This window comes from Callospermophilus lateralis, chromosome 12 (genome assembly GCF_048772815.1).
Source record: "Callospermophilus lateralis isolate mCalLat2 chromosome 12, mCalLat2.hap1, whole genome shotgun sequence".
Classification (NCBI taxonomy): domain Eukaryota; kingdom Metazoa; phylum Chordata; class Mammalia; order Rodentia; family Sciuridae; genus Callospermophilus; species Callospermophilus lateralis.
The window spans coordinates 13,454,617-13,464,957 of NC_135316.1; the positions used below are offsets into that span (position 1 = coordinate 13,454,617).

General features: G+C 40.2%; 1 pseudogene; it reads right to left on the reverse strand.

The window, feature by feature from the left end:
* Positions 1-4,654: 4,654 nt before the first annotated feature.
* On the reverse strand, positions 4,655-6,923 carry LOC143642378 (elongin-A pseudogene; annotated as a pseudogene).
* Between the last annotated feature and the right edge of the window lie 3,418 nt (positions 6,924-10,341).

The following is a 10,341-nucleotide window of genomic DNA, read 5'->3' on the forward strand; positions in this document are numbered from 1 at the left end:
CAGTGTTGTCTCTGATAAATCGATATACAGTGGCATAGGAACCTTGTACCTTGGATGATTGATTGTCGAAGAGAACATCCCGTCAAAAAGCGATAGTTGGTAGGATTAAGAAAATAGTCGGTAGGTTAAAAAGAAGGGGGAGTATAAGATGTAGACCAAAAGTTCTTTAGCAATTGCTTTCGGTTAGAGAATGAATGTCAATGTCATCACATGTGAAGGGTCATCCCCAATGATTAACTGGGGAAAATATGTAGGAAAGCAGATATCAATAGAGACATTAGGAAATCAGGCTATATATAAAGTTTGTGATAGAATTAGAAAATTTCAACAGGGTTGAGGTTGAATATATAATATTAGGAAGAATGAAATATGTAGTCACCAATAGGATTGACATATGAGAACATTAGGCAAACTGGACATGGATGTTTTAGTAATCCATGTTCACTTTCCATTTAGGCTTTGGTACAATCAGAAGTGTGACCTTTGCATTTTGAATCCAGAATACTACTGTGATAAAATGTATATGTAGATTAGGTGACATGAGTATTTCTTCCAGCATTTCTGGGAGCAATATTTTGAAGACGTATAAATTAGTATTGGGGGTACAAAAAGGTGTACCCTGTGTCTATTAATTTACAGATATTGCATGAATAGAACATCTTCTGAATAAATAATATATCAGGCTCCACTTTAAATAATAGATTGAATTGATATCTGAAAATATAGAAGAAATCTTATATTGATGTACAATCATTCATTCCAACCAATTGTACATCTAATAATAATATTATAGTTATGGTTTATCATGACGAGTCTGTGAGTTTTGCCTCAAAAGTGATTATTGAAATCGAAAATAATGTGTTTGGAAGAAGTCTCACAAAAAAATAGTAAAGAAACATGGAGAAATACATATGTTCTTAAGCAGGAAGTGATTGAAAATGAAAAAAATGTCTATAAATTTGTGAACTTGTGGATGAAATATATATCCTATGATGTGCAATACCTGAAGATATAGTAATGTACCAGTGTTGAATGAAAATGAACGTCAAAATACACATCATGTCCCATAGGAATCTGCTTGCATTCATGTTAAACTAGTCAGTTACTGCAGAAATATTAGGATTTCTAAGCACCTAGTCCTGAAGTTAGTTTCAAGTACTAGGAAACAATTATGTATTTCAGGTGGATGAATGTTTCTGAGAATAATGTTGTGAAATGTTGATTATAAATCAACATACATGAACATAAATGAAATTAGGGAGTGTATATAAGACACATATATTTCATATTTTGAAAAATCTGCAGAGTGTGTGTATATTTTATATATATATATATATATATATATATATATATATATATATATATATATATATATATATATATATATATATTTCCGCACACACACACACACAGAGACATTAAAAATAGCAATATATGCCAATCGGAATTCACCGTGAAGTATATATCATCCACAGATCCAAAAATATTAATTTTACTGAACATGCATTTATGTATAATGTTTTTCAACTAGGAAGCTCACCCATAGGTTGAATTTTTAGTTCCAACAGCGTTTAGGAGAAGTGAACTCTTCTCACAATTTGTACCTCCCAAGTCAGCCACCTCACATGAATGTATGTGTAGTAATAGGTAGGATTCTCTATGTGCATATAAAAATATATGTGCTGAGTGTTCTACAGAGAAAGGGAGACAGGAATTCACATATTTGTTATCTTTAAAATCACATGGAGAACTATTTCAACAAAAAATTGTCTAGATTTATAACTCCTACCCTATATAATTCAAAAGGCAAGTCCAACTATGCACCTTGCCTCCTCTGAACTGCTTGTATTTCTATTCTGTTTGGGTTATTTTTCTGCATCATATTAGAATTAGTAGTCAGAGTCTAGTAGGATATGGTTTAGTGTCAGGGATTCAGTATTTTGAATGGAAAATTGGAAAATGAATTCAATGTGTATGCAAATATGTCCTACAAAAAAGTATTCCCACTCTCATCCAGAACAATTCTTTGACTTTACCTTCGCCCCATTTAGGACACAATCAGAAGAGAAGAGTTAGAAAATCTGTGAATACATATCTGGAATGAAAAATGCTCAAGAGTTCACAACCTTGGAAGTGGTAGAGGAGTTTCCAAAAGTAAATGACTGGGAAAACACTCCACAAACATGGAACTCTGTAGGCCTAAAGACTTCTTGAGAAACTTCCTCTGAGGTTGGACACTTAAAATATATGTTGTTGTCCGGAGATTTAGCTTCATTTCTAGTGAGACCATCAAAGCTGGGTCTGCATCTATGTGACCTGGAGGACATCGTTTCTTATTTTTCATTGAACATGAGGCAGCAGTTGTGATTTCTCTCTTTGTAGGTAAACTGTTGCCACTGGGGGATAAGTGTCTCCCGAGTGGACTGTGAAGCCATTTGGTCATCCTCCACTTTTCGTGGAGTTTCTTGCTGCTGCAATGGAAGTTTCGTATTTGCTTCACAAAATCCAAGGAGTTCAACTGGGATATAGTGCTGGAGGGAGTTCTGTCACGTGTGTTGGTTCAGGGACTGCAGAAGAATGTTCCAACCAGGGTTCTATCCCACATAGCTTGCCCCCTTGACCATAGAAACCTGATTCTTAAAATTGCCCTGAAATCTCTCTATATAACAAGATGCCTTTCCATATAAGGGTCGGCTGGCGGCACAATGTCAGCCACAAGGCATTTGGAAGTCAATGGCAGATCCACATGGCCCCACCAAAGATGTTTTATCACACACCTGAACACCACAGCTCTAGGCCCACTACTCAGCAGGCTCCAACTTACTGGCATCTCGTTAACACCATTTTCATGAAATCCAGTCAATTATGGCACTGTCTGGTACACTCCTGATCAGAAACAGGACATCCAAAGGTTCTCCAGTGCCACCTGGTCATGGGAATTTCAAAAATTCAATGGTGTTTATCTAGCCATTTTTGAAGAATGAAGTTGGAGTCCCTGTGCGTTTCAATTCATTAAGGAACCATTTAATGGTGAGGAAGCTTATTTCAATGAAAGCTCTGGAGAACTCTCACAGGCAAGGCTTCCCAAGGAGTGGCCAAAAGGTCACATGAAGCCAGGCACATTGAGATCCACAATGTGAGGTCCATGTGTGTTTTGAGTCTCAACTATGGCTTCCAAGTCTTTCAGAAAAAAATCATGTGATATCCTGGCTGAGATTCCTAGGGCTCCGTGAAATGTCACCCTGGGACTAGATCTCAGTTTCCAATGGCGATTCTCATGCGTGGCCACCTAAAATCCCAACACAATTCATGGCAATACTTCTCTGAGGTCAGTTCCAGAACTCAGTCTCTAAGGGGAATCACACCTGAGTTCCATCCCAGGTGGACCCAGTCATCTCTTTCAAAAGTCACACAAATTACCGCAATTAAAACCAAAACACTCCCACATGGCCCTCATCTTCTTCCATATAGACACACATCATAACCACTGGCTGGTGGTTTCCCTGAGGAGAGCAGCCCAAGCAAGTGTCCAAAATAAGCTCCCTTGCCCCTCATTAGCCTAAAGTAGGGGTGGCCTTGACACCCTTCCTGTGAATCAGTAGTGATAAAATAGGCCTTCCATTAATACTGCTCTGCTTCTCCATTTTGAGGCATACTGACTGTCAGGTATAAATTATTTATGTGATTTGGAGTCAGGACAAAACCCAAGCTCCTCTGCAGTGGTTTCAAGAACTCATTTGACCCAAAGAATCCCTATTCTCACTTGATGGAGTTCAGGAACCTTACAAAGGAAGGCGAGAGTTCATCCACAGTGACTGATCTTTTTGCCATTTATGTTTTTGATGCACACATGGCATCTTTTTTAGATCCATCAGGTACTGAGAATGTAAGCCACAGCCTCACACAGGGCCAATAGTCTGATGCAGACACACACCTTTCCAAAGCAATTTAGCAAAGAGCCACAGGTGATGCCCATTCATTTTCCATTTGAAAACTGATTTCTTCAGGCTTCACACAGTGGTTGCCTGAGGCAAGACCGTACTGACATTCAGGGCAACAGAACAATAAGTAAGCAAAAGGTCCAAAGCAGGGTTTCTCCACTGAGACTTTCCTGGTGACACTGATATCTGAGTTTTCTGAAATGCTCGCCATTCCTTTCAGCTATCCAGTACATGGCCATATCACAGAGCTTGGAGGTGGTTCATATCTTGGACACATAAACATGCACCTACTTAGAGATTGACAAGAATTCAGGAAGAAAACAGGAACTTCAGAAGATCGTAGGTGTTGCCCATCATTAAGGCAACCGGCAGTACATTCATAAATTGCGCAGGTTGAATGCTGGGAAGCTTTTTACTAGACAGGACACATCTATTGATTCATTCTCTTTTCTTTCTTTTTTTTACAATCTGGGGGCAATATTTATTAATTAAAACTATGTTTAATAGTTTACAAAGATGCTAATTAACAACAAAATATAATTGACCTTAAAATCCTCAGTGAGACTGAGGCTTCACATCGTCTTCAGAATTCTGAAGTGTGCTCCAGGCAGGGCACAGGTCGGTGTGCAGGGAAGCACCTGTGACCATGCAGGATTCCAAGGCCAAGAGGCTCCACAAAGTAAGCTTCTGGGCTCCCCTGGAAGTCCCCCTCTCTATCCCCCATTGTCCCTGTAATCTTGCCCCCCAAATTTCATCTCCAAAGTAAGTGCTTGGTTTCTGTTCTTGAAAGCTTTAATTGTCTTGGACATCATTGGTGCGATTTTCTTCACAGCTGGTTTCCTAGGATCATAGGAGATGGTACTACTGACCACTGGCACCAAGTGGGCACTGCTGGTGCTGGGGCCATCATTGGCTGGGTGCTCAGAGCTGGGGTTCAAGCTGTTGCTGCTGGCAGGAATGTGGCTGCTTCCTGTGCTATATGGGGCTGGCTTAATCTTGACTTTCTCAGGGACAGCTGCTCCTCCTGTTCCAAACTTCTCTTGCCTCCAGCAGACATCTCTAGGTGGCTTGGCCACAGAGTTGACAAAGGTCATCTTTGCTCGCCCGCCCTTGGGCTTATTGGCATTTGCACATTGGATGTTCTTTGTTAGCACTCGTAGCTGCTGCTCTCGGGCATTCTGAAGCCGCAGGTACATCTCCCGCCAGGACTCATACTCTTCTGGTCTTTCTTCTTTAAAGTCTCGGTGACAATGAACTTTCCATAATTGATCTGTGTCTTCAATTAATACGTGATTGTATTCCTCTATGTGATATAGCTGATCTGGTGTACACCTCTCAAAAATAGGTTCAAGAATTGAAAACGGTACTCTTCCCACTTCAAAGATGGAATCGATGTTGTTTTTAAGTACAAGGATGCACTGCTAGTACAAGGTCATCATTTTGAGGAGATAGGCACACTTGGAAGCAGAATACAACTGCATCTTGGAATTCATTCTGTGTCCAGTGAATCCAGCTTCTTCTTCTTCCTGGGGTGAATAGAATGCTTTTCTCTTTGGCTGGAAGGAGGGCATCACTTCAAGGGAAGAAAGTGGACGGTAATTGCTCTGCATGGTGGGTAAGGGGAGGTCTGGCAATAACGGCAGTGCATCAGTAGGGACCTTTCTCAGCCTGGTTGAGTCGGCTCCAGCCAGCTGCAGCTTCTCTGACCTGCTCTCATTCCCCTCGGTTGATTTCTGAACTGAGTTTAAGATTTTACTAGTGCTTTTGGAATCACTTTTTATTGTCCTTTGTCTCCAAGTGCCGTGGCTGGAGTTTTCACAATCTTCTTCTTTTTCTTCTGGGGCTGGTCATAGCTGAGGTATGATTCAAATGACATGGTGGGCTGCTCGAATTCGTCCTCCACGTCTGCCTCTTCTGCCTTAGGGAGTGAGCCCAGTGACTTTCTATCCAAATTAGAAGTCTTTACTTTCCCTTCTTCAGCCTTTATATTGTTAGAAACCTTCTCTTTTGTTCTAAGCAACAGGTCTCCAGCCCCTCTTCCTATGTCTGTGCTGTCCACGCGTTGCTTGCTTATGTCCGATTTGGTTTTTGCAGCATGCTTGTGCTTTGGCTTTTTAAGGTGCTTGTCTGAAGCAACCTCTGAGGGTAAAAACTTTCTTTTGAGGCTGCTGCCTTCTCTTTCTTTCTCTTTCTTGGCAGCACTAGAAGGTGGTCTCTCCTTGGCACTATCCCCTTGGAGTGGCCTTCGGGTCTCCTCTTTTGAGAGGGACTTGTGTGGCTTCTCTCTGCCCAAAGCAGAGGCCTTATCATCACCCTTTGCATCAATAGGGCGTTTTTTTCTTGTGGCAAGATCTGTGTTCCTTGTTTTGGTTCAAGATCCCCTTTCCCTGGGGTTCTCCCAGATGATTTTCTTGACTAACTTCCAGTCTGACCTGTAAGGCATTACTGTGGCCTTTTCCGTGTTTCTGGTGTGAAACAATGGACTCATGGGCCTTCTCTGGTGACCTGTAATGGTCTGTGTACATTGGATGAGGACTCGCACATAATGGAGAGGACTGGACATGGCCATAGTCAGAAGATTCAGGGTCTGATGAGTATGTAGGTGACACACTGTGACACCTCTTCCTCTCATCTCTCCTCTCATGACTGAGAGACACTTTGTGAGGTTGTTCACATTCTGAGAGTTTTCTGTGTTTCTTCTGTCTGTGCTCGGGACTATAGGATGGGCTGACTGATGCCTTGCTGTTTTCTTGGTAGTACCCTTCCATCTCCTCCTCCCTCTGAACCACATCCCGAGGGTGCTTTCGGGAATTGCTTTTCTCAAAGTCCTGTTCATCAGCCTCATTGTTTCACAAGGATATCTACTGTAATAGGCAAGGTGGAGAGTTTCTTCAAATATTTCAATAGCATCTTGGGGTCCAGGTTTGTAGGCAGGCGTGCCTGCAGCTTCTCCACAACATGGAGCGCCGACTCCGCCGCCATCGCTCTCACTGGCGTGGCCTCCTCATTATCTTTTCTAATGTCAACAACCACGGACACAGTGGGATACACAGACAAAGAAACACTCTCCTTTTCAAATGACTTACTAGAAACAGTCCACTCCAAAACAAACAAACTGCCTTTCCTAATTATTCTCAGAACATGGGACAAAACCACAAACTCTCACCCACACCAACAAAGGCACCTCCTTCACCCAATTAGGTCTGTGACCTATCCAGAGTGTCCTCTGACTAGTGGGCCATACTATTTTACCCCAAAATGGACTTTCCTGTTTCAGAAATGGTCTCCTTGGCCAACTCTATGAAATTGTCAGAAACCAGCAGTGAGTCACTCACTGCTGTCTCAGGAAAGGCCCCTCTTCAGAGCTATCCTGGCATTTGGCCATCCTAACATCAGTAGGTCACAAGAAAGATTGACTCTGTCCTTGGTAAATACAAACAAGTGAGCCCACTGGGACTGGGACTGGGACTGGCTCTTGGTGCCTGGCTTCTTGGATCCCAAGTTCAGAGAGTTCCATCACCAATGAAGTTAGGTAGGTCACTTCCTTCAGGAACTGAATGAAGTCACTGCCTTGGCAACCACTTTGTCCTAACAGTTGCTTCCAAGGGTCCCATGAGATGGAGGCTGCCCCTACTTCCTGTGACACTTTCACAAGTTCGAATGGTATATCAACCATTAGCACCCGGGAACAGCTCTCCACACAGGCCTGGTTTGGTCCATCTTCTCTACATTAAGAAGAGAGAGGCTGATTCAGACACATCCCTTCGTCCTGACCAGGTTGTTTGCCATGGAAGATGACTTTTGCTCTCTCAGGTCCTTCATAGCTGCCTACATCTTCTCCAGGGATCATTTCTGCATGGACCTTTGATGTTCTCAGCAGGTGGAAGATCCCCTACCATCCTGTATTGTAAGACCAAATCTGTCCCTGCTCTTCTGTAAAGTTAGATTGAGAAAACAGTGTATGTTTAGGTTTAATAGCACATTCGATTTGGGTTAGGAATGATTCTGCTGGATGAATAATTATAATGGGAACCTGTGATATTTTAAGAATATAGACATGAAATATAAGTATGATAACAGAAATCTAGGAAAGATTTGAATCCCAGAACGGCATTGGGCCCTTGTTTGGGATACTTAGCTTGAATTATGTTCTGCACCAAGGTCTCAGATATATCCATATACAATGGCATAGGACCCTGTACCTCGGATGATTGAATGTAGAAGAGAACATCCAGTCAAAAAGGGTTAGTCCATAGGATTAGAAGATAGGCAGTAGGTTTATGAAAAATAGTGAGTCTATGAGTTGGAGAAAAAAAGTTCTTTAGCAATAGGGTTTCGGTTAGAGAGTGAATGTAAATGTCAGCACATGTGAAGAGTCAGTCACAATGATGAACTGGCGAAAATATGTAGGAAAACAGATATCAATAGAGACATTAGGAAATCAGGCAAAGTATAAAGTGAGTAATAGGATTAGACATTTTCAACAGGGTTGATGTTGAATATATAATACTAGGAAGAAACAAGTATGTAGTCACCAATAGGATTTACATGGAGAGCATTGGGCAACATGAACATGGATGTTTTAGAAATCCATGCTCACTTTCCATAAAGGCTTTGGTGCAATCATAAGTGTGACCTTTGCATTTTGTGTCCAGAATATTACTGTGATAGAATGGATATGTAGATCAGGTGACATGAGTATTTCTTCCACCATTATGGGGAGCAATATTTTGAAAACTTATAAATTAGTATTGAGCATACAAATCATTGTACACTCTGTTGATGAATATAGAGATGATGCATGAATAGACCATATTGTGAATAAATTATATAACTATTTCCAACTTTAAATAATGGATTGAATTGATATCTGAAAATATATAGGAAATCTTCTATTGATAAACATTCATTCATTCCAACCATTTATATATCTAATGGTAATATTAGGGTTAGGGTTTATCATGAATAGTGTGTGAGTTTTGCTTAAAAAATGATTATGGAATCGAAAATAATGTATTCAGAAAGAAGTCTAGTGAAAAGACCATAAAGAAACATGGAGGAATGCATGTGTTCTTATGGAGGGAGTGATTGAAAGTGAACCAAATGCCTATAAATTTGTGTTCTTCTGGATAAAAAGATATATCCTATGATGTCCATCAACTGAAAAAATAGTAATGTACCAGTGTTGAATAAAAATGATCTTCAAAACACACATCATGTCCCATAGGAATCTACTTGCATTGATGTTAAACTGGGTCAGTTACTGTAGAAATATTAGGATTTGTAAGCACCATTCACTGAAGTTAGTTTTCAGTACTAGGAAAGAAATAGGTATTTCAGGTGGTTGAATATTTCTGAGAATAATCTTGTGAAAAGTTGATTATAAATCCACATACCATGAACATGAATGATTTTAGGGAGTGTTTAATAAGATACATATATGTCATTTATTGAAAAATCTTGAGAGTATATATATGTATATTCATATATATATATATATATATATATATATATATATATATATATATATATATATATATATATATATATATCATGGAGAAATATTACAATGAAAATTTGACAAGATTTATAACACATATCCTTCATAAAGCAGAAGGCAAATCCAAGTATACACCATGCCTCCTATGAAAGGCCTGTATTTCTATTCCGTTAGGTGTCTTTTTATCCATCATATTAGGATTAGTAGTCAGAGTTTAGTAGGGTATGAGTTAGTGTCAGGGATCAGTATTTTAATTGGAAAATAGGAAAATGAATCTAATGTGTATGCAAATATGTGCTACACTAAAATCTTGCCACTCTCATCCAGAACAATTCCTTGCAATTAACTTTGCTCCAAGTAATACACAATTAGTGGAGAGAAGTTTGAAATCCTGTGATTACATATGTGGAACTGAAAATGCTCAGGATTTCACAACATTGGATAAGGTAGAACAGTTTCCAAAAGTAAGGGAGAGGTTAAACACTCCAAAAACATGGGACTCTGCTGGCCTAAAGACTTCTGGAGAAACTGCCTCTGCAGTTGGGCACATGAAATATATATATATATATATATATAGTTGTCAGGAGATTTTGCTTCATTTGTAGTGACACCATCAAGTCTGCGTCTGCATCTATGTGACCTGGATGAAATGGTTCTTTGTTTTCTAATGAACATGAGGAAGCAGTTCTGAATTCTCTCTTTGTAGGTAAACTGTGGCCACTGGGAGTTAAGTGTCTCCCTGTGTGGTCTGTGAAGCCATTTGGTCATCCTCCATTTTCATGGTGTTTCTTACTGCTGCACTGGAATTTTGGTATTGGCTTAATGAAATGCAAGGTGTTCAACTGGGACACAATGCTGGAGGGAGTTCTGTCACGTGTGGTTGTTCAGGGTCTTCAGGAG